This window comes from Schistocerca piceifrons, chromosome 5 (assembly GCF_021461385.2).
Source record: "Schistocerca piceifrons isolate TAMUIC-IGC-003096 chromosome 5, iqSchPice1.1, whole genome shotgun sequence".
NCBI lineage: Eukaryota > Metazoa > Arthropoda > Insecta > Orthoptera > Acrididae > Schistocerca > Schistocerca piceifrons.
In genome coordinates this window covers 355289391-355304575 of record NC_060142.1, presented here as the reverse complement: position 1 = coordinate 355304575, position 15185 = coordinate 355289391, and the positions used below count along the sequence as shown (strand labels likewise).

The 15185-nt window shown below is 37.3% G+C and overlaps 1 protein-coding gene across 2 annotated transcripts in view; it reads left to right on the top strand.

The window, feature by feature from the left end:
• Positions 1–7994, top strand: part of LOC124797885 (peroxisomal membrane protein 11B) — a 112785-nt gene extending 104791 nt beyond the window's left edge. The window contains exon 5 of one of the 2 annotated variants that reach the window (XR_007016893.1): positions 7339–7994. The gene's annotated coding sequence lies outside the window, so the exon portion shown is untranslated. The remainder of the gene's footprint in view (positions 1–7338) is intronic. The other variant, XM_047260983.1, reaches the window with a different exon arrangement.
• The last annotated feature ends 7191 nt before the right edge of the window (positions 7995–15185 follow it).

The following is a 15185-nucleotide window of genomic DNA, read 5'->3' as shown; positions in this document are numbered from 1 at the left end:
ATAATTGACTTACCCTCATACATGGGGGACTGATGACCTTCGCTGTTTAGTCCCCCTTAAACATCCCAACAACCACCACCACCCTCATACATCCTCTTCCTTCCTAGTTGCCTCTAGGTATTGTATTTTGAATTCTATGGCTGCTTTCTCCATTTTTCGAGCCGGAGATACATCTTATCCTCACCACTCATCATCTTCCTCTTAAGTAAATTTTTCACGCTGGGATAAGAATCTTCCTTTGTCTATATGGAAGCTGTATGTTCATCAGAAACATTTGATCGAACTTGCCCATCTCTCATATCAGACACTTTCAGGTTAAGTGATATAAATTCAACTTCTGATCTGAAGCAATACTGTCAATCTTTTCTTCTGACAGAGAGTAAAACATTGAAGACAGATCTGCAACAAAATATTTCTTGTTGTACTTCTTTAAATGTGTCAATAATAGACCAAATTTATTTTTCTCAAAGGCAAAAACTATACAAATCTCTAATGTTCCTCTATCTATTCTTGCATATTTGCCTCAAAATTCTATTAAGTATAGCCTTTTTTTTTTTTTTAAAAAAAAAAAAAGGACATCAATTTAGTTATATTTGTTTCTGGTCCTCTGCTACAAGAGATTGTTACCGATCTGTACTATCTTCCTTCCAAATCTGTACAGGATGTATCAGTTGAATTGTAGTCGTATTGTGCACATTTTTCTACAGACATTTTACTATTTATTTGCCACTTCTTAAAAAGAAAAACACCTTACAGAACGAGCAAAGAAATTTTCAACCAAATGGCAGATTCCCAACTTTGATGGTGCTGGAACAAAGTGTTCTTGTACATATGATGCTTTAAATCACAGAAGCAGTGATGTTGTGAGACTAACTCACAGAGTATAAGTTCCTGTTGATGGCTCGCTGATGGTCCTTCCAGTTTCCTTTGGCTAGACATCTTGCAGCAATACTACGTAGATGACGTCATCACACTATTTATGTTGCAGAACTGGTCACTGATGCAGTACTGTGGTCACAGCTGCACAGGCTACTCATTACAGCCCAAACTCAAACTGCGCATGTGTGTCCATACAATCCTTGTTGCATTGCGGTATCCTGTTGCAGCCCCAAGGAATGGTTGCAAACTGGACAAGGCACCTTAGAGCAGTTGAGAAATGAGACACTGTTGGTTGAAATATCACATTCCCAACAGGCAAAAAAATTTCAGGCAGCTATGTGCCTAGGGAATGAGTTATAAAAACACAGCTGCTAAACATATAGAACTATAGCTAAGAAGTTGTCATGCAGAGTTATTACAGACATTCTGAAACAAAAACACAAAGATAAGTGGGCTCCAGGAGCGATTGCTATCTACTATATTCATTATTTTTTTTCATGTAAAACTAGTAAAAACAGATGCTTTTGTACTGAATTTAATAGCACAACACTTTCGAGCGCATCTTTAAAAGTGAGTCCTTATATATGCAATTCAAATGTTTTAATTGCACGCACATTTGACTCACCACTCTTAGGATGTAAGGGAGAAGCCATTTGCGACAAATTGGGAAGGCTGCACACAAGTCATCATTCATCTTCTTTGAGGTGTATTAACTCTTTGAGGATCAAGAACATTTTTAAAGGAAAATACATGATTCTGTCAAAATTATAAAACTTATTAACAAACAAAACAGTTTATTTTAGTCCAATTTTACAGTACTTTACTTACTTTTTTAATTACAGCCAATTAATTGTGGTTACCTCGGTTAACCACTGCCCATAATACTCACTAGTTATTTATTTGTTGACGAATTATGAGAGGTAAAATGAAACATATTTCTTATGGAATTATTTACACAATCAGTTCACAAGTACATTATTATTGAGAACGAAATGTCTGAAAGCAAGTTTTGTCTTTTCTTAGACAAAGAGGCACATTACATGCCGAGCACATCTAGATGTGGCCTGTTTCATCTGATATGCACTACCTTCGAATCTGAATTGTTTGTCCACATGTTACTTTCTCCACCACAGTCTCTGGTGAGCAGTACTTCGTACACTTTCCTTCAGGAACCTGTATTCGTGAACTGCTCCATTTCAGTTTCTTTGTGTAGGATAAAAGCATTCACTTCACGTACATCAATAAAGTGAAAAAGCGTATGACACCATTTTTTAGTTTTTATCACAGCCATAGTCAAAATTGCCAACAAAATTCATGCTCCTCTTTAATCACACAGTACACAGGGGCGTGCCACTATAGTAGTTGATCTGATTCCTTCCTATTTTCATTTGTGATTTCACTTAGATCATGCACAGACCAGATCAGGTCCACAGCTCATTTGTCCATCTACTTGTAAAATGCTACACCATGTTTGCAGAATCTGCTGTCAAAGTCCCCTAATTTCATCCCTTTTATCTTCCCTTAGTTTTGGGAGGAATTCACATGTGGGGTTCAGTGTTCCAACTGCTAATTTTTTATGGGCTTTTAGTAGGACAAAGAGATTTCTGATAGGACTGATAGCATGCTGCAATCCTTATACCATAAAGCTCATCACATAAATATGTCACTACCTACGCAGTTTCTGGCTTCTCGTTAGCTAATTTTCCAGTATAAATTAGGAACTTTAAACCATATGCAAATTCACCACACAGCATCCATATTTTATAGCCTCTTTTCACAGGCTTGTCCCTTGGGTACTGCTTCGTTGAGCTTCTACATTTAAATTTCACCACTGAATCATCAATTGCAGCTTTTTGATAGGACTGATAGCATACTGCAATCCTTTTATTCAACTTGTCAACAAGTGGCCTTATTCTATAAAGCTTGTCAAAACTGGCTTGTCCTCTTTTAGGCATCTTCGAGTTATCATTTGAATGGATATGACTCAGGAAGAAACTTAATTCTTTTACAGTCATCAACTCTCATACATGATTCATTTAAATCTGGAGATGATGAACAATAATTTTGATAACTTGGAAATACACTTGTAGATAAACTGATAGATAAGAAAACTCTGATCTCATCTTCAGTAGTTGGTATCAAAGGTTTTCCTTCTCTGTGATGTACAGTTGGTGTGAAATGTTACAAGTTTTACCATTTCATCACTAAAAAATTCACAAAATACTTTTGTGGTGATGGATTTGACATCTGTAAAAATAGCTGTAGAGCCGCTTCTTTCCAAAACATTAGGCAGTGCTTCAACTCTGTATTTCTGGTTCCATTGTGGAGGTTCATTCTGAACAAAAGGTACACTTGCAGTTCCAACAGAGATACCAGAATGATTTGATATGTTTGGTTGTAGTCTGAAGAACTAATTCCCATAGAAAGCTGTTGCTGTAGCCAGTGGTGGTACTGAACTTACAGGCAAGGACAGAGTAATTGACTCAGAGGCTAAAGAAATATCTGTTGATGGAGTTAGCCGTGGAATGTTGTTTATTACTGCACAAGTGATGACTGTGCTTCACTAAATTATCACTGGAATCATTTGCTATTTTCTTCTGAACATGGTAATATCACAGTCGGGTTTGAATGTAGCGTCACCATCAGAGTCCTGAAACCAATTTATTTCACTATCTGACTCTGATGGAAGGTCCTCAAAAAGAAAATACCTCCTAGCCATAGTGAATGAAAGCTGTATCCCAGATATGTGATAATTGGCAGTGCTAACCTATATTAAAGTAACAAAAATATGAAATAAATAAACTTGTTTCACACAAGTATTGCACTGAAGTTCATTAGCGGAAACTAAATTTACTTCAAAATAAAACTAGCTTATATGTGTCAAATTTGATCTTCAAATGTAAACAAACTAAATCATGCAAGACTACTGCAAGCCAACAAACTAACTGTAATGCACCAACAATAGGAAAGTGAAATGTTTGATATCCAATGCTCTGCCATCTAGTGAAAACTCTCCTCAACTAACTGTGTGACTCAACAAGAACTGCTGCCCGATTCAGCTACCGGGCACCTTAAAATAAGTGGTTAATATCGATAACCAGTGCCCCTGAAAGAATTGTGCTCTGGGGCCCACCATGACTGGAGCAGAGGCTGCACTGAATACCCAGAAGAAACAAATATACAGGAGGTGAAACCTACAAAGCAGATTACGTATGGTGAAGCAATAAGGGTCTACAAAGCTATGGAGTCTCCTACTTAGCTACTTCGTTTGCTCTAGCTCTTGAAAAACTAATGTGAAAAGCTGCCTCTATATCTCTTCAAACACACACACATAAATAGTGCTAAACACAAACACATGCAATTGCAAAAGTGTTATTATTTCAAAAGTTGCAGTTCCGTACAGACAATCAGAATTGCCAGCATTCTACGGCTTCCAGCATGGTGACAAGCAGAGTCAAGTAAACGGACAATAATATGGTCCATTATAGCAAGTAATGGGAAGGACAATACATGGCTGTATAGTTATACAAAAGTTTCCCTCACTAGATGTGTGGCAACGACCTTGGAGCACATAGTCAACTGGTAGCTTATTTGGATTTTAGAATCCAGGCAGTTTGTAATCACCATTGATACCCTGATTCTGTTGGAGGCAGCTCTACAGCAGACTCTCTTGCCAAGGCACCACCAAATATATATTTTCTGTAGCTTTAATGCATGATATCCTGCACAACTTCACAAATGGCGTAACTGGGGATTTTTACCTATATTCCTAGGTTCCTGCCTCCCTCCCCCTTCTTATTTTAACTACAGTCAGCTATTATGCCCCAGTGTTTCAAATAAGAGAACAATGTCACTCAAGGTAGTACTTTTAGTGTGACAATGTCTGCAATTGCCATTATCAATATTATGTTCATGATAAGATTGGATGACTTCTCTATTTTTATCTCATCTTCCAGCATTGCAAGTAGAATGTGCCAGCTACTGGCTGAATGGGCAGATAAAACCAGTTTTAGATTTTCAACTGAGAAATCTATTATGTACTTACTAACCATTCATGCTCTCTTATAACATGCACTGGTTGAGTATGAGGAACACCATTTTAAATTATCTGTATTGGTTGTAGGCCTCACTTATGGTGAAAATTTAATTTGGCTGCCACACCTGGATGATTAAATGAATTATGAGACACAATTTCTTGTGTGTCAGGATGCAAAGTGTGCTGGCAAGCAAGTTTGCATCATTTACATGGCCTACAGCAGTACTATAGATTTTGCATCCTGAAGATTAGAACTGGCCCAGAGAGAGAGAGAGAGAGAGAGAGAGAGAGAGAGAGACTATAAATCCATAAACATGTGAAAGAGACACATGAGACACACTTTCTAGTTTTGGAATGAATAGTTCCTTCAAGTGAGGTTACATCCAGACCTGTGTCAGGATGCAAGGTGTGTTGGCAGGCAAGTTTGCATCATTTACATGGTGTACAGCAGTACTATAGATTTTGCATCCTGAAGAGCACAACTGGCCAGAAATACTGTATCATAATTCATCAGTCCTGTCAATTAAATTTTTCTCTGATACGATTAAACACCTGAAGGAGTTGAAGACATGTGCTTACAAAGCACTATATATTTTTAATGTGTTAGCTGCATGGTTTGGGGAGCAAACAGAACTTGTCTGCTCCAGTTTTATCAAATCTTTGTATGATCCCTCCTCAAATAAGGGTGTATAGTTGTATGGGTCAGCCACAAAACTGTATGTAAAGATGTGGAATGCTTTTCACCAATGCTACTGGGGCGTTTAAGACCTGTGCTGTGCCATTCCCAGACTATGCAGGGGCTGGTCATGTGCCACTTGACATTAGGTGGGTTTCTTCATGGTGCAACAGGCTTACAAAATGTGCTCCTATCCCCTGTCTCTCACATACCACCATGTTACTTGCCTTTCTTTCGAACTACTCTTTAACACCCACTGTGATGAGACCTTTTTCGATACATACAGAAATTTCCTTTTAAATATGGGCGGGGGCGGGGCGGGGGGAGAGGAGGAACCCTTGGCTTCTAAAGAGTTGACCACGCTCAGGGGTGAATGATGAATGCACTCCAGTTTTAATTTTAAGTCTGATTTTGTAATATTTTAGACAAGCAACACAATTTTTACTGAATTATATACAGATTATTTAGAACAAGGTAATACCCCTGGCTTCTCTGGTTTCAGTAGTATTCCCATCTGTCTTCAGGTACTGATTTCCCAATTAGTCTAATTTTTAGTACTGAGTTACATGCATTTTTTTAGGCTCTGAACAGGTGAGGTGTCTTTAAAGCAATAAGTTTCTCATCTGCTCAGATGCCTTTAGTGTCATGCAAAAATATCAAACGAATGTACCCAGCAGAGAAATTGGCCAAATTAATATAGGAAAAACTGTTTCTCCTTCAACAGCAAGGGAAGTAGGTATCATTGCGCAAGGTACTACAGCATGTAAGAATTAAGAAAAATGAGCTAGCAGATATAGCAGCCAAGGACTACAAGGAACTTGTTGTGGCTACTGCACCATTCCTCTGCAAGCTGTCAGCTCTCTGTTGAGTCAAAAAGTTGTGCAACTATGGGAGGAGGAGTGCCAGGCAATGAGGAACAGTAAACTGCAGTGGGGATCTGCCCTCTGTGTTAGCGAATGAGGCAAGTCTAGCTGAGTTTATACAAAATTGTGTAATGTCTTCACTCCAGCCCAAGCTTTTCGGGTGGAGATTGTAGTGGGCCAATTAATTCCTTTTATTCCAGTATACAACCAGTCACAGCTATCTGCTGTACTCGGTCGCTTAACATGTTGACTGTCATGTGGCAGTGGCCGCAGCAGAGCTGTCTGCTGTGACCCCTGCTGGCATCATGACAGTCAATTGTGTTAGCTGTATTTATGCTTTTTATCGTAGGTTAAAACTGATTAAATATGATTTTTAACAGTATAACGAAAAGATAGATTGCTGCTTATCGTAAAGATGGCACATTAAGTTGCAGACAGGCACAATGAAAAGTCACCTACACATTAGCTTTCGGCCAAAGCCTTCATCAGAAAAGGAAGCGCACACACATTCAGTCCGAGATGGCGGTCATGTGTGCTTGCTTGTGTGAAGAAATGGTTTTGCGTTTCCTTTTTTGACAGAGGCTTTGGCTGAAAGCTAATGTGTAAGTGTCTTTCCGTTGTGTCTGTTTGCAACTTAATGTGTCATCTTTATGACAAGTAGCAATTTACCTTTTTCCTTATACTGTTGATATTCCAACATGGAGTTTCAATTTTTTAAATATGATTTTCGTGTTCCCCCCCCCCCCCCCCCCCCGCCCCTCTCTCTCTCTCTCTGTGTGTGTGTGTGTGTGTGTGTGTGTGTGTGTGTGTGTGTGTGTGTGCGCACGTGCCCACACTTTTTAATTTTTATTAGAGTTTCACTACTTTGCAATTTTTATCCACAGATGCCTCGAAATTTTTTTAGTACTGGCACTAAAGACCTTGCTGCCATGTGTCCGAACCAACAGTTCACCAGCTGACTCAGATTTCTTGGGGGAATTTTGGGAAAGTGTGGTGCATCTGTAGAGGAATCCATCTATGACTGCAGTTTGACATTTTACAGAACAGATCCAGTCTTCATAAAGTACAGTGATAGCAAAAATAAAGGAATCCAGACATATGCTACTATACTTCACTATAACCCACATGAAAGTGTAATAGAAATTATGAGGGAACTGAAATAAAGATCTTTGGAAGAAAGACAATGTTGTTCACGTGAAACCCTGCTGTGTAAATTTACGGAATAAGTATTTGAAGTGGAATGTTAAACTATATTATTGCCTCACTTGTACATCTCACTTAGGGATTGATATTAAGGCATATACACTGGTATAAAATCATTCATTTCTCCCTTGCTCCATTTGCACACTGAATAGGATAAGGAACTGCTTATGTGGGTACAAAATACCCTTTTCCATGTATGTGAGATGTTGCTTTTTTGGAATAATTAATAGAATATGCCCCAATCTTTTAATTAAGCCTAAAATAATTTAAGAATAAATGTTCTCCCTGTAAATAAATCTGCAAAGAAAGGTGAAAAGGTCACGACTTAATGTATGGAATGTATTTTTTTGCTGTTCTGGTATAGAAAGATCGAGAGAAATGTTTATGTATCGAAAGTAAGTTGAAGGCAGTCGCTATAATTTGTTTTTGGATTATATAAAAGCAGGAACTGTGAGTGCTCTAGCAAATAATTACGCTAATTTAATTTCAAAAGCTGTGTTTTAATTAAGACTGTACTTTCCTTTTTTTCATTAATTCCACATATCAAATTATTATACTACATTTTAGAAATTTTTCAGCCTGCAGCAGAGGAGAGTTGCCAACGAATTGTTTGGTGGCCACAGCCAAACACTACTAGTGTTCAATCAGCTATTACTTTATAAAACTTTTATTTCAGCATCCCTGAGATTTCTTTTACCGGTCTTCTCTATCAGTATCCGGGCAATGTAATTACTCAAACTGCGTAATTTTTTGATCGGTCACTGGCCTCTAAACATTACGGTCGGTCAACGTTCTCGATGGTCTGGTGGGAACCTGATGCTGGTTGGCAGAATATATAATTTCATCAGCCACAAGTAAAAATTTTCTATGCAGCGTTATATCATTTTATAAGCTTGCCACCAGTAAAAACAATAAATATAATATTACATAATATTTAAAAAAAAATAAAAGTAACATTAAATGTGGTACAGTGGCTTGTAAAGTACACCTATCAACCGAGACATGCCACCTCAAATACATCTGGAAAGGACTGCAGTTTTCACTTACAGTGGTCAATGTAGGGAATTTTCTGTCACATGCAAGAAATTTATAATTTTTATAGCTGCTGAAATACGAAACAAAGATCTTGTTCCTTGTTGTGTAACTGTACACTTCTTCCTACAGAAATGGAAGGGGCCTTTGCAGGGAATTTTGACATAACGTGTAAAACTTGATAAAATAGTGACAGTGGTTGAGGAACTTAGTTTCAAGTAACCACAATGACACTTCCAATGTTAAATACTTTCTTGGTGATCAGGTTGTGGATAAGAAGTTTTTATATAGTAAGGGTGTCTACGACCCGGGAGATCCGGGAAAAACTCGGGAATTTTTTCGTCCGGGAGAAAAGCGGGAAAAACTCGGGAATTTTTTTGAATTTCGGGAATTTTTCATTGTTTTTGTTCTCAGTTAAATTTTTGTGACTGACAGGTAAGAACCAATACTCTAACAAAGGATATTACTGTATCCTGCTACTGCAGAATAACACTGCAGCCATAAAACGTGAACGAGGGAAAAAAACTAAAATAAAACTCAAATTGCAAAGGAAATGCGCCATATACAGCAACAAAACACAGTGCTCATACAAGCGTCTGCCAACTGCACAATGTGTCAAATGCTTTAGGAAGACTATGCAATGCTTCGTAACAACAAATTGCCCTCGATGAGCTGACGTCACAACTGTTAACATTAGATTTGTTTTAGCAGTTACGAGTGGGATCATGCGCATGCGCAGTTGAGTAGTATCTTCTTTCGCTTCTGGCTGTTGGATGTGTAAGCAGTATTAAAAAAAAATAGCAGCTAGGTGCTACCAGGAAAAATGTTACTGCGCGCTCAAGCTGCCAGATTGGGCAGCAGCCCTGGATCTAGGAGTGCGGGGGAGGGGGGGCATAAAACTTGTTTCACAAAGCGCCTAGCATCCTGCGCACATTGGTCTAACGATTATTCGTATGACTTTGAAACGTGCCCCTGTCGGTTTTTGAACATTGTTGAACACATTCTAAGTTGATTTCTGAATGAATCATAAGTTGATTTGTGAATGCGTGCATAGTGTACGTGAAGTCTCTGTCAGTGGAATCCTCGTCACATCTAGAAATAAACTTTCCTGCAGACAAAAGGGGCTATACGAGCTGAACAGAGTACAGCCGAACGAAAGAAAGCCAACCACTGTCTGATTATGTGGTTCATAGGGTTTGCGAATGATGAGCGATGTTACGATTACCAGCGAAATCCATAGATTCATACTACCAGAGTGCGAATAAACGACTAGCAGGAATAACAGGTAAGAAAGATTACGTATTATCTTCTCGGTGTATCCAAGAAAATGAAATTTTGACAGAAAATTTTTGGCCAGATCGCTATACTAGCAAGGGCCAATTGTACAGTCTCTGGCTAGCAGCCGCTTTAAGGTCTATTCTGGAAGTAGCGTGAAAAATGCGTTGTACGAACACGTAACAGTGCCTAACCTGAGAATAATCGCGGGATAACTAAACTGGTGATTCTGGCAGAGTTAGTGAAGTTAACCGGCGAATAACCTTTGACATTGGTAGGAATAGATACAGAATTAGTGATGACAACATTGTTTGTAACATTGTTTGTTAGAACGAGGAAGGAGAAGAAACGGGGACATCACACAAATTATGGAAGAATAAGACGATTCCAAATTTCTATAAAAATTTCACACTACTACTTTTCGATCTCATGCTTGAGAAACCGAAGTGTATGAATGAAGTGTAAAACCATTTCCTAACGTAAAGCTTTTTGCTTGTAGTAGGCCTAATAGCCATTTGATATTTGTACTTCGTAAATTATATTCTGCCGTGTTATAAAAATGATAATTTCTGCCAAAACAGTCTCGTTTATTTGGCATGTGTTACAATTGCTGCAGTATTATAAAGGCCTATTTTGTTTTATCTCGAAGACAGTGGCAAAATATAGGTAATCAGGTCGAGAAACCACACCAGTCTTGGGCCTATTTGTGATTACAGCTTTTTTTAGTATCAGACAACGACATTTCAATTTTTCAAGTAGCAAAACGTCTGACGGACTTTGATGAGGTAACAGATACTTTCGCAGAAAGGAAAACACGCCATGTAAAGCTGTAGCAAGATTAGAGAGAAAAAAATTGTAGGAGCTAAGGATTGAAGAAATGTGAACTGTCTTGCTTGTCTTTTCTCTTTACTAACTTTATGTATCCTATACTTAATCTTATGTCACACAAAGCAACAAGTTGTTAGCTAATAGGGAATGAAGAGTGCAAATTTTCTGAAGAGTTTTTTTAAAAAAAAGAGGGGCAGGATGTCAAACCGGCCGACTGGAAGCAGGAGAGGTACTATAGGACATTTTAATTTCTGCTGTCCTGAATATAGTTTAATGGCATCCAGTACAAAATATACACGTTTCAATTCCACAGACCGAAATACAATGACGTGCGATAGAAGAATGCTGTGTGAAGAGGTGTGGCACTGCACTTTGGCACACTTAAGATCAGATAACATGTCTTACAATTCCTCGGACACGTGTGTTTTATGTATCAGAGTCTTCAGAAAGATGTGCGCTACAAAATGAATGTATTTTTGAAAATTCGATTTTTTTTATTTTTTTTATTTTGACGCACTATCTCAAACGCTCGAGGGACGCCACTATCTACTATTGCCCCGGTTCGGAAATACCGTAGATACGGGTCTGATGTGCAGAGCAGTCTGAGTTATAATAGGGAAGCGGGTAGTCTCCATGTGACCCGTGTTTACATTTAGTGATTTTGCTGTTTCCACTTTGTCTACTGCACTCGCGTCAAATGAAAACAAAATTGATTTCTTTGGCCGGGAGCTATCATGCGAATTAAAACACATTCACATAATTACGGAAGGCTAAAATACGTTATTAGTTTCAGATTTTATTTTATTTCATTTCCACCTTTCTGACAGTCAAGCATTAATTGCCATGCAGAACAATTAAGTTATGTTTATCGGACTGCTGAAGAAATTTTCTTTTAGTAATCTCTTCCGCTGAGGCAGTCAATATATTTGAAACAAAGGGTTTAATTTCAAACTATTGGCTAGTTTCAACTATTTGGTGCATTTCAAGTGTACGTTTTCATCTTCTAGCACGTAAGGCATTATGCAATAACAAAGAACCGGACATGAGATAACAAAGTACCTAGTACCCAAGGAAATTTACATCCCGAAACCACATTGAAAAGCTTAATATCAGGTCGATCCCTACTTCACTGGGAATCTGGGACTCATTTAAAAATCAGCTCTTTGATGACGAGCCACTTCGAAGCATTTATAGCCCAGAAGATCACACTTTTATGTCGTTATTAAAAAAATTTACTGGCATATTTGTGTGATATATCTTAAAATGTAATATGTGCATTAAAGACCAACATTATATGTGAAAGCTTAGCTCCTCTTGAAGCATATTGGCCTTAGAGACCAATATTATATGTGAAAGCTTTGTTTTTCTTGTAGTAACATTATATATATTAATTTAAACTATTAACATTTCCTGTTCGTGTGTTCGCGCTACTTAACAGTGATGTTGCTATTGACTGACTACACCACGTGTCCGAAGCTCTGAATATCCAGTGTCACTGGCTGGCGAGATCACGTGACATGAGCTATGACTGGCTTACAAATATGCAACGCAATCTTCATTTCAATGCTTCGGAAAGTAACATGCGGTGTTTGGTGGAATTTGAATTTATACTTTCGTAATACGAAAATATGCAGCGTACATGTTACTGCACATCAAACACCTTTCCAAAAGGTGTTTTGTTTTCTAAAGCTCCGGGAAATTCTACGTCCATGTATAAAACCATAACCATTCAAAGGGTTGATAAGTTATACAGTTCTGAGAGAAAATATACTGTCAATTAAAGGGAAAAACTATGTTTCCACCCGGGAGAAAATGTATTTTTAACCGGAAAATCCGGGAGAAATCCGGGAATTTTTTTTCCTTGTCCACGTATACACCCTGATAGTGGAATAGAGATCAATAAAGGTGTCAATGAGTTTAATTTAAATACATGAGTGACAATTTGTTTCAATACAAGCTACTGATGACAAGGAACTTCACTCATGTAACACTGACTGACTGACTTCAGGAACATTTCTCAAAGAAGCTTTGCCAAGAATGGCATTGTTCATGGGGCTTACTTAAAAATTTGCATAGGAAGGTTTTTATTAAATGTTAAAACACAGAGCAAGTACACCTTCAATAACAATATAAAAGAAAGGAATTGCAAGCACTACTTTTGCAAATTAGATCACAAAGTTATTTTGACTCACCAATTGCAGTATATTCTTTAATCCTTAACTCAAAAAGTGTGATCTCTCAGAAAATGCGAAAATTTTTGAGCTCACTTCCCAACCGAGATTAGTTCTGGCAGAATCCCCTCCCCAGTCCTCCCTCAATCGCCAACTCTACTATGTTTTGTCATTTGTTGCATTATCACCTTCTATGTTTATTATTAACATGGGTTACTGACCCATCTTGGGGCTCCTGACACCATGCCTCGTGAACTGTGTACCTGTTTTCGTCAAGATGTGTTCGCAGGAAAGTGTCAGTTTCAATGATCGTAAGTTTCATGAAATAGTTAGCCAGTGGATGGAGAAAGATGTCTGATATGAGGGGGGGAGGCGACAACAATTTTACAATAGCAGTGATCGCAGTTCTGCTAGCAGAGAATCATTCAGAGGAAGAAGTTCAGGACAACTGTGATTGGGACTTTTCTGTTTCTCCAATTAAATAATTAAAGTGTTAGTTAAAATAAAATGTGGTCTGAATAGTCATAAAGAAAAATGTAGATCCCTGCAATGAATGCAATTTTGCAGACTTTTGTACCTACCAAGGGCAATTTTTATGTGGAACTTTAAGCCTGGAATTTAGTTTTATGTGAAAATTTACTTGCTAAGAAGATACTATGATTTTTCAGAATGTTCAACTCAGTTCTTCAACAGCTCACAAAAAAGTACGTGATTTTGTGTGATGAAAGTAAAATACTGCATGCTTTATTTAATGCAATAAAGTCAACAAGCATTATTTCAACAACTGAAAGTAAGCGTTACATAATTTAAATAGAAAGTTTCAAGAGATACGCACCTGAAGACTCCAACTTGTTGTTTACATTACAGAAAAAAACTAACAGATTTTTTAAAAATCTAAAGCACACACTTTTGGATAGAGAGATAAAAAACCATAACATGGGATTTTTGAATAGTTTCCATTCTAAAATTTGAATGATTTTGCAACATTTTTGAGAAAATATAAAATTTATTCTTTTCAGTCTTAGAAACAGGGGTTTCAAATGAAGTGGTCAATCTCAAAACAATTATAACTAGACTCAGATTTTTAACTGCATTTTGGTAGGGTTGTAGATTCATAGATACAAGACAAGCAAATTGCAGAACAGCTTTATTCAGTATATTTTTTTATTTCAAGGCTAAACAAGCCTTTTAAATAATTACTTGGTACAAGAATATCATAAAAGAAACAACTGAAACCACTTGGTGGGAACAGTTTAAATCTTAATTTCCCCATTCGGTTTTTACAGCCGTGGGACAAATGAAGAACCAAGTTCTAAGATTTTACACTTAAAATATGTATTACATGAAACAACTGATGAATGTTGTAACTATTTTACATATTTATTACATTATATGTAAATTTACTACAGCATCTTATTTAAAATAGTTCATAAAAGAAGTGTTAATTTGGTGTTGAAATCATTCCCCTTATTAGCGAGTTAGGGAGTTCATTAATCACATATAACCATTTTTACAAGGGCTTTGATATGTTATTTTATAATGTTGTTCTTTCTTAAAAGTAGTTACATTTTTTTTGGGTATTATGATCTTGTACATATTTGCTTCCTTTCATTAAATCACAAAAACACTTTAACTAGCTACAAAACTATATCGACAAGTATTTAAGCTGCACAGACATTTAATGACAAGATACTCCATGGTCTATGCCATGTACATGCCATTTGCTCTTTTCTGTGACAGCAATATTCGGTTTACATATGTGTCTGCAGCACAGCCCCAAAATTAAATTCCATAGTTGTTAGTTAAAAAAAGTTTAATTTTTGTTACTTAACTTTATGGCAAAACCTTGGTTAAGATTCATCAACGAATGTTACATAAGCGGAAGAGTCATGGAGACAATGGTAGGTTTCATGTCGATTATATAATGGTAAGAGAGAGATTTAGGAACAAAGTATTAGACTGCAAAACTTTTCAGAAGCAGGCATAAAATCTGCTCATAATTACCAATTATCACTTGCAGAGTGAAGATGAGGAAATTGCAAACAGATAGGCTATTAAGGAGTTGTGATCTGTATAAGTGGGAACAACAAGAGATTGATGAGTGTTTAAAAGAGAGCACAGAAAGGGAGAACAACTGCTGATGAATGGGAAATTTTGAGAAATGAAATATTGAAAGTGTGAGAGGCAAAACTATGAAACAAGATAAGAAAGGACACATCCTG